This window comes from Phascolarctos cinereus, unplaced genomic scaffold, assembly GCF_003287225.1.
Source record: "Phascolarctos cinereus isolate Bilbo 61053 unplaced genomic scaffold, phaCin_HiC Scaffold_5;HRSCAF=322, whole genome shotgun sequence".
Classification (NCBI taxonomy): domain Eukaryota; kingdom Metazoa; phylum Chordata; class Mammalia; order Diprotodontia; family Phascolarctidae; genus Phascolarctos; species Phascolarctos cinereus.
In genome coordinates this window covers 302,176,409-302,190,527 of record NW_027555958.1, presented here as the reverse complement: position 1 = coordinate 302,190,527, position 14,119 = coordinate 302,176,409, and positions in this window count along the sequence as shown.

Here is a 14,119-nt window from a genome sequence, read left to right as displayed (position 1 = left end):
ATAAACAAACAGCTATGTACAGAGAAGATATGTATACGATAAATTGGAGAAAATCAACAGAGGGCAGCCACTGACATTAAGGAGTATCAGGAAAAGCTTCTTGCCAAAGGTGGGATTTTAGGTAGGACTTGAAGGAAGCCAGGGGATTTAGGAAGGAGATGAAGTCGAAGAGAGTCCCAAGCATGGGGGACAGGAAGTGAAAGTGCTTGGAGACAGGAGATGGCCGTATATAGTGTGAAGAACAGCAAGAAGGCCAGTGTCAATAGATAGCAGAGTAGATGGAGGGTGGGAGGGTGGGGAGAAGCAGTATATGGAGTTAGACAACCAGAAAGGAAGGAAGGGACCAGGTTATGAAGGGCTTTAAAAGCCAGAGGATTTTATATTTGATCCTGGAGGTAATAGGGACCCATTAGAGTTTGTTGAGTAGGGGGGAGGGGAGACATGGTCACACGTGTTACTTAAAGAAGATCAATTGGAGTGGGGAGAGATTTGAGGCAAGGGGACCATCCTACAAACTATTTCACTGTTCCAGGTGTGAAATGATAATGGTGGTGACATTGTCACAGAAGAGAAAGAAGCATATTTGAGAGATGTTGAAAAGACAGAAATGTCAGTACTCAACAATTGATTGGATGGGGGGGGGAGTATTAAGGGAGAGAGCAACAATCCTTCAAATAATTGAAGATAGCTAACATTTCCCTAAGTCTTTTCTTTTCCAGGCAAAGTGTCCCTTGGTATTTCCTTTTAGCCAGTTCTCATACGACATGAACTCAAGGCACTTTCAAAATCCTAGTTGCCCTTTTCTGAACAAGCAGTTTACTAACGTAAAGCCCAGAACTGAACACAACACTCCAGGTTTGTTCAGACAAAGGCAGAGTACAACAAGGCTTGCACTGCTCTAGTCCTGGATACCATGTCCTTCTCTAAACAGCCAGTTGCATTGAAAGGAATTTCTTGACATTATATACTAAGAAATGATGGATGTGCTTGATGAAAGGCAGCATGGTATGGTAGATGAAGATTTGGCTTTGGAAGCAGGAGGACTGGGGTTCAAATCTTGCTTCTGAGATGTGTGACGGTTGTGTGATGCAGGGCGAGACACTTAACTTCCCAATGACCCACTGAATTTAGTTCTAAGACCAGAGTAGGTGCCAATTTGTATCAGTAGAGAGAGTTTCCTACAGCAGTGAAACCAAAAGCATGCTTTTTTGTTTTTCTGTTTTTATTTTTATTTTTTGCTTTTAGGCAATTGGGGTTAAGTGACTTGTCCAGGGTCACACAGCTAGTAAGTGTCAAGTGTTTGGTCTGAGGCCGGATTTGAACTCAGGTCGTCCTGACTTCAGGGCCAGTGCTCTATCCACTGCGCCACCTCGCTGCCCCCAAAAGCATGTTTTTTTTTAAAAAAAAATATTTTGATGGCTTTAAATTAGGGGGTTTCAACTTTTTTGAAATCTACTTCTTATATTTTGAAAATTGCGCGTCTCAAAAACAAATTTTTAAAAATTAAAAAAAAGAAAATTGCATGTCTCCTTGATCAAGCAATAAAATGTTAATGACATAAATATGAGGAAAATAAAAATAAAACAAAGTGTGTTTGTAGCTAATGTTCCATGGCATGGGGGGAGGGGTGGGGAGAGGGGGGGAAGATTTGGTTATCTGCAATATTTAATGGAATAATTAAACATTTGGGTAACAAGGTTGAAGATGGAAGAAGCTGTAGGAGTTGAAATAAACTCTTCCACTTTTGTGTTTGTCCTTTGATTACAAATGTAATAACAGTTCCATGGATGGATGGTAACAATTATAATAGTTGTTTTTAGATAGCACCCTTTTGTTATGACTGGTAACAAATGTGGCACTTGAGTGAAAATTGAAGATAGAAGAGAAAAGTATTATTTTAAGACATAGGATTGGCACACAAGTTTCAAGCAACAAAACAATCAGTTGATAACATTTAATCAGGTTATAACATGATCTAATATAGCAATACCCACTTTGAAAGACTCCACAGAACCATAGCCAGCATCTGTATCTAAAATTCCCTTCACAGAACACAGCATGGAATGCACTTTCTTAAGTCAAAAGAAATTAATGGGGCAGTATGGCATAGTGATAAAAACATTAGAAATGGATCCAGAAGACTTTGGTTCAAATCCTGGCTAGGCTTAATATGTGTGAGAGCTTGGGCAAGTCATTTCATTCAGTTCTTACAGTTCTAGATATATGACCCCAGGCAGAACGATTAACTGAATGAAATGAAAGAATACTCTCATTCTGCATTTCTGTTTCAGTATGCCAGAGCCTAAGCTCTGCAGAGAATTTATGATTCCTTATAGCTAAGTTTTGCCCCACTCTCCACAGGAGCAAGTGCAGATAAGTGCCCTTATCACAAGAGTACAGCCAAGCCACAGAAGACTGCCATTTCCACTTGGACTGAAATGTCAGGGTCATAACACAATATAGCTTTAGACGTGAAAGGAACTTAAAGGTCATTAAATTCAACCCTCTTGGGTCAACTAGGTGGCTCAGTGGATAGAGTTCTGGCCCTAGAGTCAGGAAGACCTAAATTCAAATATGACCTCAGACGCTTACTAGCTGTGTAACCCTGGGCAAGTCATTTAACTCTGATTGCCTCAGTTTCCTCATCTGTAAAATGAGCTGGAGAAGGACATGGCAAATTACTGTAGTATCTCTGCCAAGAAAACCCCAAACAGGGTTCAATCCAACCTTCTCGTTTTACATTTGAGAAAACTAAGATTCATGGAGGTTAAGTGACTTGCCCAAGTTGAAATGGTGGAGGTGGGGAGAGAAGGAGGTAAGCCACCAAGATGGAATTTGAGCTCTGGTCTTATGACTCAAGAATTAATTTTCTTTCCACCATACCACACTGCCTTCCTAAAATTTTTGTTCTGTTTTCATTTGGTTTGGATTTTTTGTTTGTCTATTTCCTTTGTGAAAGGAGCTGACAAGCAAAGAATTGCTGTAAGGGACCTGGAAAGGAAACCTACATCCCGAGGCTAGTACTCTCTAGGGCCCTTGTACATTTTCCAAAGATTTAACCATTGTAAATAACTAAGGTTATTTAAAATCAATGAATGGGAGAGACTAAACTAAAAGGTGACCTAGCTAATTTTTTACCTGTTACCAGAGTGCCATCTTGTGGAAACTCATGAAATAAGTCTTCGAAAAACCATGATATTTGTTCACTTCAGATGTTTAGGAAATTTCTAAAAGCAAGACTTCAGGGAAGAGTAACTGGAATCTTATTAATTTACAAATGAGTGATTTACACCCAAGGCTTTCCCAGGATTGAGGGGCCAGTTTTGTATTCAGTACAGGAAAGTGGGGATTTGGCTTTGGGAGCAGGAGGACTGGGGTTCAAATCTTGCTTCTGAGATGTGTGATTGTTGTGTGATGCAGGGCGAGACACTTAACCTCCCAATGACCCACTGAATTTAGTTCTAAGACCAGAGTAGGTGCCAATCTACTTTTTTCAAATATTCAAATAACTTAGTCCATGATGTACCATTTCAGTTTTTTATTTTATTTTCCTTTGAAAAACCAAAAATTCAAATGAACAGCCATTAATTATCACATAGTACAAGATACGTGCTGTGCTCTGGGGGAGATAAAAGATGAAAAATGGCATGCCTGCCACTAAGATTACAATCTAATATGAGGTGGGATGTGATACACTCACAAGTTACTGTGTTCTAATGTAGAATAGAGGGGCAACATGGTATAATTGATGGAGAGCTGGGCCAAGAATCAGACTCATATTTCCAACTGAATAATTCCTACCTGGAAGTCTTGCTGAATTAATTAACTAATTAATTAACAAACATTTTTCAAGAATTTATGATGTATCAAGCATTGTGCTGATATCTCATATTCATAATATTTTCATATATTTCATAACATCTCATATTCATTGTATTCTAATCTATTTCATAACATCTCATGTTCATAATATTTCATAATAATAACATATCCATAGTATGCTCTAAAATAAACTCTTCTTCCCCCAAAAAATACCTCTTTCTTCTCCTGACTTGCCTAACAAGTCTTTTTTTTTAATGACACCAGAGTTCCCTGAGTTACCTGTGTTTGAACTCTTAGAATCATCTTTAATTTGTCCCTACCTCTCACCACCCTATGACCAGCTAAGTGGGGCGAATGAGGCAATTGCAGGAACCAGAAGTAGGAGAGAGCCCAGGAAGTATCTCCTACAGCTGCTAAAGATTCCCAAAGCTACACCTGTTGAGTCAAAGCTGTGGGAAACATCTGGCCCTGGTTGGAAGTAAACAGCATTAACACATCCACCAGGGGCAAAACTTTAGACTACTAGAAAAGAATGGTAGGGAGCTGGTGCTGTCACATCTGAAGAAGCCAGCCTACACCTGGTAAGGAAACATGGCATGGTGATAGTATAAAGGTGAGAAGTCGGATGGATCTGGGAGCAGTGCTGGTGGTTTGCCCATGGTATTGTGGTTTCTGGGGGAGGGTAAGAAAAAATGTGTTTGTATGTTTAGGCACTTTGTACTTCTCCAGGACCCACAATAGGGGACACTAGATAATAATGAAGATGTGCTCTAAACGCAACCTAGATATGCTTTTCCAATCCCTCGGCACCTCGGATTCAAGAAACCAGTGTGCAGGTACCAGAACATTGACACACATGCCCAGTAAGTGGCAAAGTTCTATATATGCTCCTTCCATAAATATAGGATTTAGAGCCAGAAGGGATCTTAGAGGTCACTGATTCAGAATTTTGCATTTTACAGATGAGGAAACTGAGGCAGACAGCGGTTAAGTGACTAGTGTCAGAGGTGGGACCTGATTCCAAATCCAGAACTCTATCCACTACACCATCTCTTCCCTTCCATTTTATTCCTGCTTCTCCCACATTTATTTCTAGGATCAAATTAATAAAATGCTCTGAAATTATAAATCTGTATATAAATGTAAGCCATTATTCAGTTTTAATCTCTCACCTGAGCTCTGGTCCAACATCTCTAATTGCCTTTTATATCTCCACCTGGATGTCCCATCAGCCTTTCTTTCTCAAGGAGGACCATGACATCAGGAAGATAATGCCATGACTTGCAAGTGAACTGGATTTAAGTGAGGGAAAGCTATGCAAAGCTACCAGTCTCACTCTGTTCTCCAGAGCAATCTGGGTCCATTGGCAAGATATAGATCGGGATGACTGGAGATGGTTCTGGATGCAGTGGGAGACCTTGGTCTTTTTAAGTTAAGCTCTTTCCCAGATCTCAGTTTGACTGAGGCAATGCCCATTCACTGATTAAGACTAGGTAAGAAATGAGGCAAAAAATGGCCTCTTTTACCTAATCAAAAAGAAAAATCAGTCTGGGAGGGGAAGACCATCAGGGTTTCTGGTCAAAAGAGAAACAATTGCTATTTACACTCACTCTGAGCCATCAGGGAGAAAACAATGATCAAGTGAGGCTGACCAATCAATGAGAGGCAGAAAGATTTGGGTTTAAGGCATTGTCCTTAAGAAAGAAATCTAGCCCTTAAACCCCAAGATATCTTTTGAGATTTGTGAGATCAAAAATTATATTCCTTTGGGCATAGCACTTGCAGGTAAGGGTATGATTCCCTATGTGGACAGAAAGAGAGGAGAGAAGAAGAGAGAGGGAAAGGAGAAGAGGGAGGGAGGGAGGGAAGGAAGGAAAGAAGGAAGGAAGGCAAAAAGGAGAAAAGGAGGAAGGAGGAGGGGAGCTGCATTGCCCAGCTGGAACTGGCCACTTGGGTCCCAGTGGGGCAGCTATTACTACTCACTGGTTGTTGTTTGTCCTTCCTTCCTCACTCTCTCCCTCCCTCCTCTCATTGATTGGTCAACAATAGGCCCCAGTCCAAGCCTCTCTTGATCATTGTTTGTGCCCTGATGGCTCAGAGTGAGTGTAAATAGCAATTGTTTCTGTTTTGGCCAGAAACCCTGATAGTCTTCCCTTCCCAGGTTGATCTTTTTTTTTTTTTAACTAGGTAAAAGAGGCCATTTTCCCCCTCATTTCTTACCTAATCTTAATCACTAAATGGACATTGCCTCAGTCAAACTGAGACCTAAGAAAGACCTTAATTTTAAAAGGCCAAGGTCTCCCACTGCATCTGGGACCGTCTCTAGTTGTCCTGATCTATATCTGGCCGCTGGACTCAGATGGCTCCAGAGGAGAGAGTGAAGCTGATGACCTTGCACAGCCCTCCCTCACTTAAATCCAATTCAATTGCAAGTCATGGCATCACCTTCCTGATGTCATGGTCCTCTTTGAGAATTAAGGACAAACAACAACCCATCAGCCCTTCAAAGTCAACCAGTCCCAAGCAGAACTCATTATCTTCACTCCCTCTCCAACCTACCCTTCTATCTTTACCTACCCTCAAAACCACTTCTCTATTTTCACCTCTCTTCAGACCACTCCTCCTCTAAACTTCCCTATGGTTCACAACCTCTGAGTTATCCCTGACTCTTTCCTCACCCTCACTCCCCATATCTAATCAGTTGCCAATTCTTATCAATTCCACCTCCACATTGCTTATTGTCCCATTCTTTCCATTCATGAAACCACTGCCCTGGTCCAGATCCTTATCATATCTTCCCTGACCTATTATAAAAACCCTTCTCTGTTCCCTACTTCTATTACATCATCTTTTCACTCCATCCTCCACACAAGAGCCAAAAATTTTTTTCCTGAGTTATACATCTGACCACATTACCCCTACTCAAAAATGTTTAGTGCCTGATTCCCTATTGTCTCTAAGATAAAATACAAACTTGCCATCCTGGCTCCTAAAGCTTTCTATAGTGTGGCTCCAAATGAACTTTTGGGACTTATTTCATATTATGCACCTTTACTGACTCTGTTCCAGTCAAGTTGGAACAATTTGTGGCTGTTCGCTAAACTTATTATAGCTTAATCTCTCATCTCTAAATGAGCTCAAGTCTCCTGATTACAACCAAAAGTACAGAAAGAACTTTCAAGTGTGATTGCTAAACTGCTATTGATAATCTTTAAGGAATCAGGGAAGACAGAAGCAATATTGGAACCTAGAGATTAGCAAACATCCCAATTTTTGAAAAAACAGGAAATAGGTTCCAGAAACCACACACCAGTGAGCATAAACCACGTCAGACAAGAACAGTTCATTAAATAGCAGAGGTATGAGCACCTAAAAACAGATCATTAAAAGTCATGGTGGGTCTACCATGAACAAGACATGCCAGATTAATCAATTAATGAAACTAACAGACACTATAAACCAGGTGTAGGGAATCTGCAGCCTTGAGGCCACATGTGGCCTTCTAGGTCCTTGGTTGCAGCCTTTTGACTAAGTCGAAGTTTTACAGAACAAATTCTTTTTTTTAAAGGGATTTGTTTTGTAAAGTTTGGATTCAGTCAAAGGGTCAAACTTGAAGACCTAGAGGGCCACATGTGGCCTCACTGCCATAGGTTCCCAACCCCTGCTACAAACTGTGGTTTACTATAGATACTGTAAATAAATGTGATAAATAAATGAAAGTACATTTGGATTTCAGTAAGGCATTTGACAAAGAATCTTGCTACGTAGTCTTGTGAACAAGATGGTGCCAGGTAATTGGGTGGCATAGTAGCTAAAGTCTTTGACTTGGAGTCAGGAGGAATCTGATTCAGTTCCTACCTCAGATACTTCCTGTGGGACCCTGTGCAAGTCACCTAACCCCCTTCAGCCTCAGTTTCCTTCCCTATGAAATGGGGATGATAATAATAGTACATAACTATACAGGTTTTGGAGATCAAATGAGATAATAAATGTAAGTACTTAGAAAACCTCAAGGTGCTATATAAATGCCATTGTAAATTTAGAAGGATTTATAACTGCTTGAACTGAGAGGAAAGTGTACCACAGGACTCAGGCTTTGGCCCTGTCTTACTCAGAATTTTCATCTTCATCTTGATTGAAACCATAGGTGATATGTTTAAGGAATATACATAGAACACAAAGCAATAGGAAGGGATAACACATCAGGTGGAAGAATTCGAATTCAAAAACATCTTAACAGGCTAATAATGAGGTGAATCTAAGGAGAGAATATTGATAAATATAAAATTTTGAATTTAGGTTTTAAAATAGCTACATAAATATGGGACAGAGAAGAAATGATTAGACAGCAATTAATTTAAACAAGATTCAGGAAGTATATTTCAACAAATCAGTTACAACATTATTGTTATTATTATTATTATCATCATTATTATTATTTAGAACATATAGAGCTTTAAGGTTTGTAAAACTCTTTACATATATTGTCTCTTTTGATTCTTATAACAACCATATAAAAATGTATTATTACTATTATTATTATCTCCATTTTACAGATAAGGAAACTGAAGCTAAGAAAAATTACACAGCTAATAAGTGCATGAACAAGATTTGAATTCAAGTCTCCCAGGTTCCAAGTCCAGGGCACTATGCACGATTTGGTAAGCCAACAAATGAATGAATAAAAAGTATTTATGACACAATTCAGGCAAGCTAGGTGGTACAGTGCATAGAGTGCCAGGCCTGGAGTCAGAAAGACTCATCTTCCTGAATTCAAATCTGGCCTTAAATACTTACTTAGCTGTGTGACCCTGAGCAAGCCACTTAACCCTGTTTGCCTCAGTTTCCTCATCTGTAAAATGAGCTAGAGAAGGAAGTGGCAAAGCACTCCAATATCTCTGCCAAGAAAACCCCAAATGGGGTCAGGAAGAGTCAGACGTGACTGAAATATCCAAACAACAACAAAAATATCAAGGCCAAGAGTAAAACCTAGGAACACTTTCCAAATCTAGTGCTCTTTTCACTACCTCCCTGGCCTCTAGATACACCAAATAACTTCTTAATGTGAAGGCTTTCCTGCCTTGTGTCAGCTAGCTCTCATCTCCAAACCAGAAGTGGTACTGCCCTTCTCTGATGGCTCAGAGCACTTTGTTTGCAACTCTCCCATGAACTTAGCAAATCTAGCTAGCACTTTATCTATTTCTATAACAGACTATTCTTCCCCAGGCTGCACTCTTGGCTCTCCCTAGGACTTTCTTTACCATGCTATAAAAGCATCCTCAGCCTTGAAGCTCACTCCACCCCTGGACTTCTCACATTGGTTCCTCCCAGGACCTCTATTTTAAGGAGGATGCTCAGACCGACGGTGCCTTCATTCTATAACAGGATATGACTATTCATAGACTTTCTCTACCACCTCCCTCCACCCCAACCCCTATCCATATATATGGATATCTCCATCTCTTCTCTCCCTTAATTTTTCAGCTTCCTTTTAAGTGTTGTCTTCTCCTGCTAGAATGTAAGCTCCTTGAGGGCAGGTACTTTCTTTCTTTCTACTTGTATTTGTATTCCACTTAGCATAGTTCCTGGCACATTGTAAGTGCTTAATAAATGCTTGTTGACTTAACTAAACCTCCCCCTTTTCTACTCCATAAATCAAAAAGCAATCATTAAGCATCAGCTATATACCAAGCACTGGAGATACAAAAATAAAACTGTCTCTGTTCTTAAGAAACTTACAGTCTAGTGGTGGAGATAGTATGTACATGTAAAAGTATATATAAATAAATACTGAATCATTTGAGAGGGAATTCATTAGCAGCTGAGGGGCATCAGGTTCTCCTAGTAAGTGGTACTTGAGTTGACCTTTGAATGAAATTAAGTACCTTAAGAGGCTGAGGTGGAAAGGGATTACATTCAAGATGTGGCATACAGATAGTGAAAAGGCATGGAGTTGGGAAATGAAGTATTCTGTACAAGAAATAGTTTTCAAAAAATGAACATGGGGGAAACTAGGTGGCAGAGTGGATAGAGCACCAGCCCTGGAGTCAGGAGGACCTGAGTTCAAATCCGGTCTCAGATCAGACACTTGACACTTACTAGCTGTGTGACCCTGGGCAAGTCACTTAATCCCAATTGCCTTGCCAAAAAAAAAAGAACAAACCATATAAATAAATAAATAAATAGATAAATAAATGAATGAATGAATGAATAAATAAATGAATGAATGAATGAATGAATGAATAAATGAATGAATGAATAAATAAATAAATAAATAAATAAATGAAAGGGGATATGCCTGAATTGTAGCATGCGTGAAGGGAAGTAATGCATAATAAGACCAGAAAGATTGGTTAGGGTCAGGTTGTAAAGGACCTTAAATGCTCCAAAGAATTTTTATTTAATCATTGAGGTAATAGGGATCCACTGGAATATATTGAAAAGGGAAATAAAATGATCAGATTCAAAATTCCTCCTGTTAGACTAAAATTTCCTAGAAGGCAGAGGCTATATCTTATTAATTTTTTTCATCCTTTTCAATATCTTGTCTTGCCCATCACAGATATTTAAAAATTTTTGTTCAATGAATAACAATGAACTTCTACATTTGATCTCTTGAAGGAAAATTCACTACAAGGGAGCCCCCAAAATTGGAAGCAATGCAGGTGCCTATTAGTTGAGGAAGGGCTAAGCAACTTGGGGTATATAGATGCATTGGGATACTATTATCCCTTAGGAACTGAGGAATAGGAAGAATTCAGAGAAATCTGGACTATCAGTATGAACTGAGACCAAGCAAAGAAAGCAGAGCCAGGTGAACAATATATATCATAACTATGACAATATAAATAAAAACAACATTAAAAGGCAATGAAACTCAGATTATGATTAATCTTGGCTCAAGAGGAAAGCTGATGAAATACATTTCCTTTTTGGTAGAGCAATAAGGAATTTTGGTGGAGCAATAAAGAAATGTTTAGTTAATTTTTTTTCTTTTCATTCGACTCAATTAGACAAATATTTATTAAGTGCCCATTATCAGGCGCAGGGCTGGTTCTGGAGAGGCAAAGTTAAAAATGAAAACAATCTCTACCCTCAAAGAGCTTATAGTCTACCAGGAGGAAACATATAGACACAAATAAGTACAAAACATAATATCAAAGTGTGCTTATAAATATTTAACAACCAGTTCTCAAGGAAAAAGTACTCTCAACACACTTAATCTGCATGATTAACATTTTCTCTATCACTTTCTTAAGTTTGAACAATCAACAAATCAAGCCCTATTTTGTATCATTTGCCCATCTCCAAGGTGTAAATGCTCACACTGAAAATTTAACAATTGGCTCTCCAGAATGAGTAAAAGCAGACTCCAACACACCCAAAATCCAAATCATTTTGGTGGAGAGGGGGAAAATAGAATAATTAATTGGGTGGAGTCAGAGAGGGCTTTGTGCAGGAGTTAAATTTGAGCTGAACTTTGAAGGGAGTCAGGAAACCTGGGATTCCAAGAGGCAGAAGTGATTCAGTCATCATCCTGACATGTAACCTCTTTCCCCTTTGATACAAACAAGGATTCTACCATGAAGGAGTCAGAAAAATAACAAAGGCACAAAAATAAATAGAAAAAAAGCATGAATATTTCTCTTTTAGAATTCAGAAATGTTTTTATTTGAACAGATTATTTGATTAGAAATATTTGTTATTTATATGTTGAAATCACCATAAAGCTGTGTTCAATGGTCCTTCCTAACTAGCATGAATGAATTAAGTTAGGTTGTTAATCAAATGGACAGGGACAAGTGCATATGATAAGGCAGTAAGAGTTCAGTTTTAAAATATACTGGTTGGAAAAACTTGGGAAGACTTATATGGTCTGATGCTGAGTGAAGTGAGCAGAACCCAGAGGACTTTGTATACAATAGCAGCCACGTTATGCAATGACTAAGAACGTTAAACTGAACCCTTCTCAGCATTATGAGGATCTAAGACATCTCCAGAGGCCTCGGGATGGAAAATCCTGTCCACATCCAAGGAAAGAACTATGGAAGTCGAATTGCTCTCACTTATTTTTACCTTAAGTTGAATTTTGTTTCATCTTTCTGATGGTTCCTCCTCCTTTAATTTTTACTTACAACTTCACTAATGTGAAAATATGTTTAATGGGTATGTAAATGTAAAGCCTATGTCAGATTGTGCGCCATCTTGGGGAGGGGGGGGAGAAAAAGGGAGAAAAAATTTTCAACTCAAAGGCATATGGAAAAAAAAATTTAAAAATAAATAAATTAAATTAAATTAAAAATAAATAAATAAAATAAAATGTACTGGTTGATTATCTCATTCTGCTAGGCTGTGCTGCAAGATGAGGTATTTCCTTTCTGGTTTGCTTTTATGAGCTTTCATAAACCTTAAAAATAGCAACATCACTCTTTTGAAGGAGCAATTTCAGGGCATGTTTTTGTGATGACATTTTAAAATATTTAATTACATTTTTAATACTGATTTCCATAAACATCTTGTGATGCTCTAACAGACCTGCCACACAGGATGTCAACCTTCTATACTGACACTGAGAGAATAGGAGAATCTATGATGAAAATAACTCTGAACGAGCAGGAAAATGAATCATGAACATACCCATTTTCACTTAATAGAACTCAGGAAATCATTTTGATTTTTAAAAAGCCTGTACACAAACACATATGCACAAAATAAGATCAAGGCCTTTAGACAGTGAATTTTAGATTGAACAGGATTCATCAATTTAGAGCTGCAAAGTGGCCTTGGAGGAGAAGGGGGAAGGGAATGAGCATTTATTAAGCACTTACTGTATGCCAAACACTGTGCTAAGCACTTATAATTGTGATTTTATTTTATCCTCACAACCATCCTGGGAGGTGGATGCTATTATAATCCCCATTTTGTAAGTGAGAAAACTGAGGCAGACAGAAGTTAAGTGATTTGCCTATGATCACATAGCTAGTAAGTGTCTATGGTTGGACTTGAACCCATATCTTCTCAATTCCAGGCTCAGCACTCTATCCATTGTACTACTTAGCTGACCTTGGAGGTAGTAGAACCCAACCTCCTAATTTTACATATGGGGAAACTGAGGCTCAGAAAGATTATCTGACTTGCCAAGGTCACACAGGTAAGAAATGGTAGAGCTGAGATTTGAACTGAAGTCATTTGAATTAAAATTCAGTGCTCTTAGACAGTTTAGCATCTTGAACTCAATTCTCCATCTCACAGCTCCCAGGCTGGTGAGCAATGAACCCCTCCACTGTTTCTACAGGGGTAAGAGAACAGTAGAATGCTCTGGGAGGGTCAGCCAGTGCAAGAATCTCTTACTTGCACTATTGCATCCTTAAATGCTGAAACTAGCAACAAGACTGAATACAAACAAGAAGGAGGATGGGAATAGCTGTAGGGGAAGGTAGGTTCCAGAAGGGAGGAGAGGCCAATCAACATCTTAGTCATTGCTATCCACCACCTTCAGGCTACAGGGCTCAGAAGCATTATGGAAAGCATGATCAGAAGACATGAGCACTGAAGACTTTATGGACAAGGTTGTCATGCAACTCATATATAGGGTTATGGGTTAAAGCAGAGTGTTCCACAGTTGCCTGGTTGACTTAAGCAATAAAGGGGAGTTACCTGAATTTTCCAGATAATTGGGATGAGACAAACTTTTTCATGCATAAGTCAAAAAAGACTTTACCTCAAATGTTGCCATCATATAACTTTCCATTTTTTGTTGTTGCTAAGTCATTTCAGTCATGTCTGATATTTCATGACCCCATTTGGGGTTTTCTTGGCAGAGACGCTGGAGTGGTTTGCCATTTTCTTCTCCAGTTCATTTGACAGATGAGGAAACTAAGACAAACAGGGTTAAGTGACTTGCCCAAAGTCACACAGTTAGTAAGCATCTAAGGCCAGATTTGAACCCAGGAAGATGAGTCTTCTTGATTCCAGGCCCAGCACTCCATCCACTTGCCACCTAACTTCCCCAAACAATGTTTAGATAGATAGTATAAATTTTAAGTCAACAATTTTGGGATTTGCGATTTGTCAGTGTGGATGTTCCCTTCACTAATTAATGCAGATTACAGCTCCTCTACCCCTTAGTAGATGGTCTTTAAGAACCAGTATGACTAAAAAAAAATTCATTTCCTTGTAACCCATCCCAGTTGATGTCCTCTCTGAATTATGTGCTAATGCTTGGCACGTAGTATGTGCTTAATAAATGTCTATCAATCGATATTATTAATATTTCTCACAAGTATTAATATTTCAA